Source organism: Squalius cephalus, assembly GCF_949319135.1.
Source record: "Squalius cephalus genome assembly, chromosome: 2".
Taxonomy (NCBI): Eukaryota; Metazoa; Chordata; class Actinopteri; order Cypriniformes; family Leuciscidae; genus Squalius; species Squalius cephalus.
This window is the reverse complement of record NC_137123.1, coordinates 57,637,635-57,650,693: the sequence shown is the minus strand read 5'-3', so window position 1 is coordinate 57,650,693 and position 13,059 is coordinate 57,637,635.

Here is a 13,059-nt window from a genome sequence, read left to right as displayed (position 1 = left end):
AACACAAATGGAGACATGAGTTATAACTTATGACCCTATAGTTTGTTTGTGCTGTTCTGTCTCTGTGTTGTTTACAGTAAACATTGTCTTGGATGCTGCAGGCTGATGAGTGCTATAATGAAATTAGTACATCATATTTAAAATATGTTTTGATATGTATTAAAGGCTCGACATTTACGCTTGTCCAGGCCAAGTGGATTTTTTGAAGGGGCAAGTGAAAGAGAATTTTACATGCTCGACCGGACAAAGAGCCTGATTAAAACGTCAATAACAAAAAATACTATTCTGCATTCATTTAGTGTAGGCCTATGTGGCGACTGATAGTGAATACAATAGCCTAATAGCCTATATAATGTAGGCTACTGATGAACAAGGTTGTGGGAGCCTAACTTGGAAACAAATGAAACATTCAAAATGTGGAGTTTTTATAACACATATGATAAAGTTAAGCAACATCACACGACCAAGAGCGCTGAATACCATCACGATTGAAAATGTGACACTGATGTCATATTACAGTTCAATAAACAAGTAATTAATATTAAGTCAGTTGAATTTTAGACACAATTTTGGCATTTTTTGTTCTATTTCAGCAGCGAAAATAGTTCCACTGCGCATCTCTAAGGAAAACTCAACCTTGTTTCATTACCGAATGATTCAATATTTTGAACGAATCAGTTGAGTCAAAGATTCAATGAATTCCTATTCATTTACAACCGCCTCATCCCTGAATGAATCAGCCGTTTGAATGAATCACTCATTAACGCCGACGCAAAATATGATGACGCTCTCTGGCTACTCTCCTATTACGACCCCTCTTCCCGCTCTCTCTCCCATTGTTGTGCTTTGCGCTCTCTCTCTTATTGCTTTGTCCAAACTGCGCCGTTCACAAGGGATGTCAGAAGCGGACGGTCACAGGGCTAGCTTTCTTTACGTTACAAGGAAGCTATCCCCCCCTTGCGCCCCGTTCGCGTGCATCACTCACCGGCGAAAGGAGGAAAGAGAGTGTTTTAGTCCCGCCGAGGCGGGACCGACCTCCAATTCTCACACATTTCTCAGTCCCCTCTTAAGTTCAGGCGGATGGAAACATCAATATTGCAGTAAGTGAGCCTGTTATAATACATGCACGCCTGCAAACAAACGCCAACATACTGTAAGACATGTTGACGCTCTCTGGCTATTCGCCTATTACGACCCCTCTTCCCGCTCTCTCTCCCTTTGTTTGAGCCGCGCAAACTGCGCCGTTCAGAAGGGAGGTCAGAGCGGACGGTCACAAGCAATGTTCAGCACCCCGCGCGCCTCACTCACCGGCGAAAGGAGGAGAGAGAGTGTTGTTAGTCCCGCCGAGGCCGGACCAACCTCCAATTCTCACACATTTCTCAGTCCCCTCTTAAGTTCTGGCGGCTGGAAATATTAATATTGCAGTATATGAGCCTGTTATAATACATGCACGCCTGCAAACAAACGCCAACACAGAACATGATGACGCTCTCTCTTATATGCTCATGCTGACCGAAAGCTTATGTGTTCTCCCCCTGTGGCTCAGTGGCGAAACCTTAGGCTTTCACGCCAGAGACCCGTGTTCGAATCCTGGCTCTGGCAGCAGATAAAAATGTTCACGGCAAGATTTCTTACATACAGAAAGCAAACCTGCCTCTCGCACCCTCCCGCGAGTATTTGAGCGTCTAAACATATAACCCTTCAAAGCATTACTCTGTCAGTCCCCTTAGTAGGGCTACTGCAGAAGTGTATTTTGCAGCCAACGAGCCGGTAATACAACCCACTCGCCTGCACGCAACCGCCGTTTTCACGGCAACCCAGAGAAATCTCAAAAGAGTGTAATGTCTGGTTATCCGGCTCACGCCGTTGGTGTTTTAAGTGTAGAAGATGTGCCCATGTCTCTGTGTTCACCCCTACACACAAGCACGATAACCCCCCATGTCTCTCGCCCTCACAGAGCCCACTCTCATAAAGCTGGCAAATGCCGCTCGAGTGTTAAATGTAGGAAATGTGCCCACGAACCCGTGCCCACACCTACTCACTGCCCGCTCTGTTACACGGCCAATGTTACCTCTAACCGGTCATGTTATGAATGTAAGTCCTGTGCCCGCTCACGAGCGCTCACACTTACTGACAAACACTTTACCCCCGGCACTGCTCGTGCGTCACGGTTTTCCCACAAAATGCTCCCCGTCCAAAGCAACCGGGACATCATGTGTAAAACGAACAGCCATCGCTGTCAGCGAGCCGCCATATTCAAGCACCGAGAGCGCACGCTTCGTGCCCATACCTCTGGTTCAGGTTCTCGACCCCACGAAGTGCGGCGATTGAAACCCGGAAGCCATTCTGCCCTTAGCTGTACATGCAGAAGCATGGGAAGCTATTCCAGGTGTGTCAGAATGGGTGCTGAGCACAGTAAAACAGGGCTATTCGCTGCAGTTCGCTCACCGTCCCCCTAGCTTTCAAGCACGGACCGAGACGAGACTGAATATGGAAGTAGCACACCTACTCCGCGCAGAAATAGCGAAACTGCTGTGCAAAGGGGCCATAGAACCGGTACCTCCTTCTCTGAGCGAGTCAGGCTTTTACACCCGTTACTTCCTCGTGCCCAAGAAGGACGGAGCTCTAAGACCTATCTTAGATCTGAGATATTTGAACAAAACTCTCATGAGAAGGCCATTCAAAATGCTCACAACCAGACAGATACTCGCGCAAATTCGCCAGAGGGACTGATTTATTTCTCTCGATCTGAAAGACGTGTACTTTCAGATTCAGATAATACCCCGTCACAGGCCATTCTTGAGATTCGCCTTCGACGGTCAGGTATATCAATACACCGTCCTTCCGTTCGGCCTGTCTTTATCTCCCCGTACATTTACATGCATTTGAAGTGCATGGACGCGGCTCTCGCTCCCCTGAGAAATCGGGGTATGCGGATTCTGAACTATCTGGACGATTGGCTGATTCTAGCACAGTCAGATATAGAACTTATATCTCACAGAACAGTGCTTCTCAGCCATCTGGAAAGCCTGGGTCTTACGGTCAACTGGACCAAGAGCTCATTACTGCCCAGTCAGTCAGTCTCTTTTCTGGGAATAGAGCTGGACTCTGTGGCTATGACGGCCCGCTTGTCGGCACAGCGCGTGCGCGTCTTTCCAGAAGGGCAGCATTGCTCCTCTGAAAACATTTCAGAGAATGCTGGGCTGTATGGCATCAGCGGCAGCTGTGCTTCAGCTGGGCTTACTGCGTATGCGCCCGCTGCAACGCTGACTGAACACTCGAGTGCCTCACCAGCGGCATACGAATCAGAGTGACCCAGAGCTGCGTTTCAGCCCTGGAGCCCTGGTTAGCGGCCGACTGGTACCAGCGAGGAGTGACGATGGGAGCTGTCTCGTACCGACAGGTCATCTCGACGGACGCCTCCAACTTAGGTTGGGGCGCTCTCTTTGAGGGCAGACCGGTCTTTGGCCTGTGGTCAGACCGAGAGAAACACCTTCATATAAGCTGTCTGGAGATGATAGCGGTCGAGAACGCGCTGAAGCGTTTCCTCCCATACATACGGGGCCACCAAGTTCTAGTCCGTACGGAGTCCTATGTGAACTGCCAGCGCGGTGTCAGATCCAGGAATCTCTGCGATCTAGCAGAACGCCTCCTCGTTTGGGCTCAGCACTCGCTACGCTCCCAGAGAGCTGCGCACGTGCCGGGCCACCTGAACGACGGCCCAGATTCCCCTGGGAGAATGGTCCCTGCATCCTCAGACAGTCCAGTTACTATGGCGCCTTTTCGGCAAAGCAGAAGTCGACCTTTTTGCGTCAAAAGACAATGCTCATTGCCCAAGGTTCTTTTCAGTGAACGAGGACGCGCTGGCCCAAACCTGGCCCAGCCGCCCACTGTATGCTTTCCCTCCGATCTCGCTGTTACCACAGGTAATCAAGAGCAATCAGGGAAGCGAGCCACTCGGTGCTCCTCGTAGCCCCGCGATGGGAGAACCAAACCTGGTTCCCAGAGCTGATGCGGCTGTCACACGTGGCCCCATGGCCGATTCTGGTGAGGAGAGATCTTCTCTCTCAAGCCGGCGGCTCAATTTGGCATCCCCATCCAGAGCGCTGGTCTCTGCATGCATGGATAATCAACGGATACCCGTTGCCTTGCCAGAAGGGGTTGTGAACACGATCACGCAGTCTAGAGCTCCTTCTACGAGAAGGCTATACGCGTCTAAATGGTCTGTGTTCTCCTCATGGTGCGCCGACAAAATTCTAGACCCACAAACTTGTGGGGTCTCGTGGGTGCCTTGCTTCCTTCAAGAGCTGTTGGACGAGGGCAGGTCCCCCTCCACTCTCAAAGTGTATGTTGCGGCTATTGCAGCGTTCGCAGAGTCGACGCACGGCCAGTCAATAGGAAGGAACGAGCTCATCATCCGCTTCCTTAGAGGAGCCAGGAGGATGAATCCCCCGCGGCCCCCGTCGGTTCCTATTTGGGATCTTTCTTTGGTCCTAGAGGCCCTGAAAACACATCCCTTCGAACCATTAGATTCTGTGGATCTAAAATACCTTTCGCTCAAAACCGTTTTTCTGATAGCCCTGTCATCAGTCAAACGTGTGGGAGATCTACACGCGCTGTCTGTTAGCGCCACGTGTCTCGAGTTTTGGCCAAATGACTCTAAAGTCATCCTCAAACCGAGACATGGTTATGTCCCCAAGGTGATTGGCACTCCCTTCAGAGCACAGGTCATCTCTCTATCGGCTCTGCCAGCATCCGGTAGCGAGGGCGATAATAACCTCCTCTGCCCTGTCAGGGCGCTGAGAGTTTACATTACGTGCTCCGCCGCCTTCAGGCGCTCGGAGCAGCTCTTTGTTTCGTTTGGTGGACGCACCAAGGGTCTCGCCGCCTCGAAACATAGCCTGTCCAGATGGATAGTGGACGCTATCGCAGCAGCTTATGCGTTTAAACACCTGCAGTGCCCTCTGGGCCACAGGGCTCATTCCACTAGAGGCATGGCCTCATCGTGGGCTTGGTCCAGCGGGATTTCTATTCATGACATTTGTATGGCGGCGGGCTGGGCCTCCCCCTCTACATTTGTTAGGTTTTATAACCTGGAAGTTCCCACCTTGCAGGCTAAACTTTTGTCAGTCAAAGCGGTGTGTATGTTGTGCCCAGATTGTTCGTGTGCAGGCTACTCTCATGTGACTTTAGCTCTCCTGGTTGAGCTGCACTATAAGGCAAGGCAAGGCAAGGCAAGTTTATTTATATAGCACATTTCATACACAATGGCAATTCAAAGTGCTTTACATAGAATAAATTAAAATAATAAAAGAAATAAGAATAATTAAAACAGTTTAGAAAAATAAAATAAAATACAGTACAAACAGTCGGACGAACAGTGGCACAGTGCTCATTCAGTAAATGCATAGCTAAACAGAAGTGTTTTGAGTCTGGATTTGAATGTGACTACTGTAGGAGCGCATCTGATCTCTTCTGGAAGCTGGTTCCAGCTGCGGCTGGCATAATAGCTAAAAGCGGACTCACCATGCTTAGAGTGAACCCTTGGTATTTCTAGCTAATATGATCCTAATGATCTGAGTGATCTGTTGGGTTTATATTCAGTGAGCATATCTGCAATATATTGAGGTCCTAGGCCATTGAATGATTTATATACCAGTAATAATACTTTAAAATCAATCCTAAATTTAACTGGGAGCCAGTGTAAAGACCTGAGGACTGGTGTGATGTGTTCATATTTTCTGGTTCTGCTCAGAATCCTGGCGGCAGCGTTCTGTATGAGCTGCAACTGTCTTATGGTCTTTTGGGGAAGGCCAGAGAGGAGTCCATTACAATAATCCACCCTGCTGGTGATGAAAGCATGCACAAGTTTCTCTAAGTCTTGTCTGGAAACAAAGAATCTAATTCTTGCAATATTTTTCAGATGATAGTATGCTGATTTAGTTATTGCTTTGACATGACTACTGAAACTAAGGTCTGACTCTAGTGTCACACCAAGATTCCTGACTTGATGTTTAGTTGTTTGACCCCTAGAGTGAAGGTATGCGTTCACCTTGAGAACTTCATCTTTGTTTCCAAACGCAATGACTTCAGTTTTGTCTTTGTTTAACTGAAGAAAGTTTTGACACATCCAACTGTTGACTTCGTCAATGCATTGGCACAGGGAGTCAATTGGGCTGTAGTCGTTTGGCGATAGGGCTAAGTAAATCTGTGTGTCGTCTGCATAGCTGTGGTAAGCAATTTGGTTCTTTCTCATTATTTGGCTCATTGGGAGCATATACAGGTTGAACAGGAGTGGTGCAAGAATTGAGCCTTGAGGGACTCCGCATGTCATGGATGTCCACTCAGACTTATGGTCTCCTATACTCACATAATAACCTCTCCCATCTAAGTATGACCTGAACCATTTTAGGACTATCCCAGAAAGCCCCACCCAGTTTTCCAGCCTGTCAAGAAGTATGTTATGATCGACAGTGTCAAATGCAGCACTGAGGTCAAGTAGTACCAGCACTGATAATTTACCTGAATCAGTATTTAAGCGAATATCGTTTATTATCTTTATGAGCGCTGTCTCTGTGCTGTGGTGCGGTCGGAAATCAGATTGAAAATTGTCAAAGGATCCATTCAAGCTCAAGAATTTGTTCAGCTGATTGAAGACAACTTTTTCAATGATCTTGCCTATGAAAGGAAGATTTGAGATCGGTCAAAGAACGCATCAATTTCTTTGAAATCAGACATAGTAACTACTTTCTCAGGTGGTTTGATCTGTCTGACCTCAGTGCAACTCAAGGATGTGCTGATCACCTTTCTGATATTATTGATTTTCTCAGAGAAGAAAGAAGCAAACTCAGTGCACTTGTTCTCTGAGAGCATTTCACTGGGAATCTGGCTTGGAGGGTTTGTCAGTCTCTCTACAGTAGCAAAAAGAGTGCGTGTGTTGTTTAAATTGCTGTTTATAATATTTGAGAAGAAAGTCTGTCTAGCTTTGCCTAGTTCCATATTGAAAGCATGAAGGCTGTCTTTGTAGATGTTATAATGGACTACAAGTTTTGTCTTCCGCCACATGCGCTCTGCTTTTCTGCATTGTCTTTTCATATTTAGCACTGCTGTTGAGTTTCTCCAAGGTGCTTTTTGTCTGCCACTCTTCTTCCTGACTTTAACAGGAGCAATATCATCAATTACACCTTTAACTTTTGAGTTAAAAGAATCAAGGAGAAAATCAACAGAGTCTGCAGATATGCTTGGTATTAAGGATATAGCCTTCATAAATAGTACACTAGTGTTCTCATTTAAGCATCTCTTTCTCATTTAAGCATCTCTTATTGCTATTGCTATAATGGGGATATCCCTATATTGGGATGCTATTGCATCCCTATTGCTATAAGGGTTGATATTCTTAATATAGACCGGCAGCGCCGCTCTGTATTCCCCTACGGTGTGATTATGTACATGCGCCGGCCCGCATTGCTGGCCGCCTGATTCCTACTTATCTGTGTTCCCCGGGCTTCCCCTGGGACTCATGTAGTGGATGCTTGGCGCACACGGCGTTGACAAGGGGTTCCCGTAGCGTAAGCAACTTACGCAATACGAGAGAACCTCTCGTAAGAGAACGTACTCGGTTACCTAATGTTACCTCGGTTCTCTCTAGAAGAAGGAACAAGTATTGCGTAACCTGCCGTGCTCGCGCCACGAGCTGATTTCACTTCAGTCGATGAAAACCAGGGAAGCAGCCTCCGAGCCCTTCCTTATATACGCTAAGCCACTCCCATTCTGGCGGGCTTTGACGCGTGAGGGCGTGATGTCACGCGGGGCTCAGTGGTAGGCTGCTGCAGTTGCCGCAGGGCAGCCAATGAGCACGCTAGATAACCTGCTATAGCTCTGCTGGCTGCTGCACTGTGTTGACAATAAATACAAAAATTAAGGATAATTTTTTGGCTTCATATCTCGAGAAAAGATTATTTTACCCGTAGCGTAAGCAACTTACGCAATACTTGTTCCCTCTTCTAGAGAGAACCGAGGTTACATTAGGTAACCGAGTACGTTTTTTATTGCTTGCATTAAAATAATTCTCTCTTGTTTTGTTTTTTAATTGCAGCCTTTTTCTTCTGCCATTCATACTTATCAGCTCCATGCAATCTTAAGCTTTTCTTGGTTCACCTGTACACAGCCTGAAAAGGTTTTTTGGCAGTTTGCTAAAATAAAAGAGACATTCTAAGAGCCATCGTTTAAGCTGTTGACTTTTCTACCTTGAGAAAGAATGTTAAACGAACAGCTTAAAAGGGCATGACAAATCATGACATAAGACTGACATCACTCACAACGTACCAATTCATTATCACTCATGAACAAATATACCGTCTGATGTTTGCATACGTGTATACCAGTATACCATTACGACATCCTTCATGAATAAACATGACGGCTGATGTTTGTATACATATATACTATGGCAAGCCAAGTGGTTCAGAATTACGCTATAGATTAATCGCGTTTACAGCCAAACACCGTCAAATATGGCGTTTTAAACCGCATTTGACGGCGCAAAATATGCTGTTGTAATTACAAACAGCGTAAAAACATGCGAAATACGTCAATGATGCCGTATTTGACGGCGTTTTAGTGTGCATGGAAAGCTCCACTTTTTACGCCGTTCATCTCGCCATATGACGCCGTAAAATGAATGAATGGAGGTCTATGGAGCTATACCCCTCAAAATCCAGGATATAAGAAATCCTGAGAAATCCTGGATATAATTTTTTGTCTAGTAATTTGAATGTTGTATTCGAAAGGAGATGGAAAGAAATGACACATTGCTGGGTGTTAGATTTTTTAGAGTCACTTATTTGCTTTAAAAAGTCTTTTAAAATGTCAATGACGTCATGCACATCGTATGACCAGAGATACTGCTTTACGGCAATCCTTCAGTCACATTGGTGCTTTTGCGCTCTGCACTTTCTTTTCTCTCGAGGCATCGACAACACAGCTGACACAGGTACATACATGTGCTAGAAGAGTTTTTGTTTTTTTGTTTTAAAAGACCACGCCGAAAATACACACACACACTCACACACGATGCCATCAAGCGGTATCTCTGGTCGTAATCAGTCCTTCACTGACCAATCAGCGTTCATTAGCAGAATGCTAGCGTGTTATGGGCAACAACAACTCAACCTGTAAGAAATCGAAAGGACATAAGTACTCGTTCATTCAACTTTCGACCTATAACCTATGTTGAACTTGCAAAACCTACAATCAAATCTGAGATTTCTCAACGGCAATCGGGTGAAAGAGACACATTTAGCCGTCTAGCTCCATAGACTCCCATTCATTTTGCACTCATGGGCGATCGCCCCCAGTGGAACTACAACCAAAATTCGGTACAATAGGACTTAATAGGGGGTGGCCAGGCTCTCCGTAGACGGGCTCTGGTTGCACAGAGCGCGCGTTATTTTACGGCGTTTTCACCCGGCCGTCCTCACCTAACTCTGGAGATGCATCTGTTATCATCCATGCCAGGTGGTTATACAGGTTAGAGCTCACTCTTCGGGATGCCTCCAGGTATGATATCTCTAGTTGCAGTGACGGGTCTTCAGTCATACTTCTAGGCATCTGGTGACTTCCACTGGCTTGAGCTGTTCTGGCTTATCTTGCTTCCTTCAGGGTCTGCTTACGTTGGTCCTGGAGCTCCTTCCGTATTCTCTTTGCAGTGTTGTAGGAAGAGACTATGGTGTCATCTGGTGTCAACTCATCATCACTTTCTTCTTAATACTCTGCCTCTTCAGTTTTCTCCTTAAGTTCCTTCAATTTCTCCTGGGCAAATCAGCCTAGAACATCCTTTCTGTGGCACAACCATTATTTTACAATTGCCACCTACTTCATAGTGCCTTCTAAGGTGGGCAATCAAGGACTAACATCTATATGAGGTAACATTGTGAACTCCATGGCTTTCCAAGTATTTATGGAATTCATCCCTCAAAGCTGTAACGAAGAATATGGCATTCACTTTGAAAAGGAGCTCATCTGTCCGAGATATGAGTTGGTTCAGTGCAGCATCATATGGAGTGTTGGCAGTACTAGTCTTTTCCTGTGAACGAAGACGCTTTGTCAGGTAGTTGGTCATGCATTCCTTGTGGTATTGGAAGTCCTCAACAATCATATCAGTATACCTGTTTCCATCAGGACCATGAATCTTGTGTAGTATCTCTTCATCTTCAAGTTTGTTTGCTTTTTCCCATACTGCATTCTGTCTGTCATAAGTGGTGATCAAAATGGGGGATCTATTCCCTGGTTGTGCATGCTCTTCCACAAATGAAGCACTCTTCCTTGTGTTTGATGGGCTGTGGCATTGACATCCATGTTTTTTTAGTAGGCCTGCTGCTGTCTGGCTCCGGATTAAGTTCTGCTTCAAATGGCCTTCTGGCTTTTCAACTTTTTTCCTCTTCTGGTCAACAGTTTTACGATGTGTGTACTTTGCACGACATTGTGTGTGCTACAAAGGATTTCTCCCCAGAAAGTCACATTGAGCTTTCAGCTGATTGACCTTTCTGTTGGTTACAGCATATTAATTTTGACAGCAAATTTTGATTTAGTTTTAGTCATAGTCTTTTGACTAAAATGCCATTTTAGTTTTAGTCATATTTTAGTCATCTGAATTGTTTTAGTTTTACTCTAGTTTTAGTCGACGAAATATAATAAGATTTTAGTCGACTAAATCTAAAATCGAATGGGTTTAGTTCAATTGTAATGCATTAATTTAGAATTTTTCTAAAATTTCCAAACCCATTATATACTCCTGGAGAAAACCTCTATTACAGTTTTTCTCGATTGCTTAAACACATTTCTTGAAACTATGCCTCGTATTCTCAAAACAGTAAACACAAATCCATAACGTCTCACCCATTTCCCCAAACATCTTATTTTCAGGTCAAAATGAAGCTCTACACTCAAAGCCATTCACTCTTGCTGAAAAACCAAACTCTGCCCTCAGACAGGACACACAAGCCCTCAAAATCACACACACTACAACATAGTCTAAGACACTGGTGCAATAAATTCAAAACAACATTTCAAAAACTGGTAAGTTATGTTGCTTGTGGTTCCCCCCCTCACAAACCTTTTCACATGATGAACACAAAAGACACAACCAGTGGATACATTGGCACATTTTTATTCATACACAGAAAACACACACACACACACACACACAAATATTTTTTTTTCCTGTTTTACTCTTTTTTTTTTACTCTCTCCTCTAATTTTTTTTTAAATGTACTTACAGTAAGATGTGTGTGACCAACATATGACAGTAAATGAGCACACACAAACCATATTCTAATATGGAATTCGAATTGTATTGGAATGGTAAAGAGTGTTGGGATGTAACAGGAGGGCCTCCACTCAAGGATACAATATGATGGACACGTCTAAGAATGTTCCACATATGGTTGAAATACCATCATTTGCCTAGAAAGATAACATTCTGGGAGTCAAGACTATAAAGGAGAAAGGATGCCCTCCCTTCACTGTCACACTCTGCAGCCACTCTGTGTGACTGTATGACTGCTGGCCTTTTCTTGCAAGAAAATAAACCTCATCAAAGACTATTGGAAATGTTTGTCTCTTATTCAGTGATAGAATTTTGTTTGCCACGACACCTCCCTGAAGGTTCTCGAGGCGACGGTAAAGCAACTCAAATTTGGCCTTACTCGTAGCCCAGCTGTAAAGACATGGGCAACTAGAGTGGCTCGAATTTCATCTGAGACTGCTTGTCTTCTTGTCCTTGCCCTTCCTCCTCCTCCTTCTTATCCCTCTTCCTTCATGTCTTTCTGGATCCATTGTTCCAAAACGCAATAAACTGATCTGGGCCCTTTTATATATCTATTGAAGTTCTGATTGATGTGTGTTAAATTTTGACTCTTAGGGTTTCCACCTGGGTAATTGTGTGCTAACTGAGCTGAAGCTGTGCTGACTTGAGTGAACAATTTTGAATGCTAGTGCTTTCTAAATGACAACATGGTGTAGGCAATGAGAAATGAAGGGATTTGAGTGTAGAGTTTTGCAGTGACAGTTCAACAAATCTGACTCATGTGTCAAAACAGGGAATAGTGTTTATAGTTTAGGGAAATGGGTGTGCTTTTTGATAAATGGCGTTATGATTTTGAAATTTTAGTTCAAAAGCCTGGTTATAGTGTTTAAGCAATCAAGAAAAACTGTAATAGAAGTACACGGTCAATGGAATCGCAAAATGCAACCAAAATACCTTGGCAAAACAAAATAATTTTCTAACAATAAAAAAAAAAAAAAATTATACTGTTGTTCCTCTAAATCTAACTTGATTTTGCACTTTCCTGCAGTTCATGAGATTAGCTCTCAAAATACCAAAGAATAATACATTAAAATTAGTTATCAAATGGGTATTTATTTAAAGTTATGCGGGAATGGCTAGCTTAAAGGAATAGTTCACACAGAAATTAAAATTTACTCTTCCTCACCCACATTTACTTTTTGGGTCATCTACCCCCTTTCATTTTATCTGTTGGGCAGCGTTTCCCAACCGGGGTGCTGTGTAAAAACTTAAAATAGCTAAAATGTGTAAAAAATAATAAAAATAATAATTGTGATGTACCATCAATCTCGGATCGTCTCCAATTACAACAAATAACGCAAACAAATTTATAATAAAATGCAAATCGTACGTTTTCGGTGTTGAATTGCGGGGGCTCAGTGTGATTTCATGCAGAGAGCCCTGCTCACTCCAAAGTGTCCACTTCAAGGGCTCTGCCCTTCGAAGGGAGTAAGGCATAGGTATGCTCACGAGCTATAAGCATGTCCCAGCCAGTTTTGTCACTTAATGGGGTTCCCCTGGAAACATTTCCGTTGTGGTCTGTGCTATTTGCAGCGCGTTTCTGTATTTGGCTGTGTTGTGAGTATTAGGAGTGCATATGTGCTGTAAAACTGATGAAGATGTTTTCTAAATTTGCAGGTGTTTTTTCTATTTGCATGTGTTTTCTTCAGTTGCTGCGGGTTGAGCTCTCTTGGCCACCATAAAAATGAACAATT